The following is a 529-nucleotide window of genomic DNA, read 5'->3' on the forward strand; positions in this document are numbered from 1 at the left end:
TATTGGCTATGTTACCAAGAATTCATTTGACTAAAGAGGAAAAAAATGAAATTAGAAAAAAAAAAACCAAATCGAGCATTCCACAAAAAAAGCGACTTTGTGAACAATGTTACAATGAAGGTGGGGTTTTATCCTTTAAATGGTGTGTTTTAGATGTCTCTTTGTACAAAAAAAAAATCTCTTTATACATCTTCTCTCTCTCTCTCTCTCTTTCTCTCTTTGCATGGATGTGTGCAAGGCAACATTAAACTTCAAAACAGGGAGTCTAAAACTTCTCACAATAGGCCAACAACATACAAAAGGCCCAAATAACACGTTAGGCTGTTTATGCGTGACTGAATAACAACTAAATAACTATTTTCTGTGTGGTTAATTTGGGGGCTGTGGAAAGGTAGTAAACCCAGTGAAGTGGTGACCTTCTAGACTGTGGTTCAAGTGACTACACCAATAACCCATTCAAATATAGAAAGAAAACCTCTGTCAGGCTTAAGGTACTGGGTAAGTTTCACATCCGGATTGAATCATTACC

Source organism: Chanos chanos, chromosome 16, assembly GCF_902362185.1.
Source record: "Chanos chanos chromosome 16, fChaCha1.1, whole genome shotgun sequence".
Taxonomy (NCBI): Eukaryota; Metazoa; Chordata; class Actinopteri; order Gonorynchiformes; family Chanidae; genus Chanos; species Chanos chanos.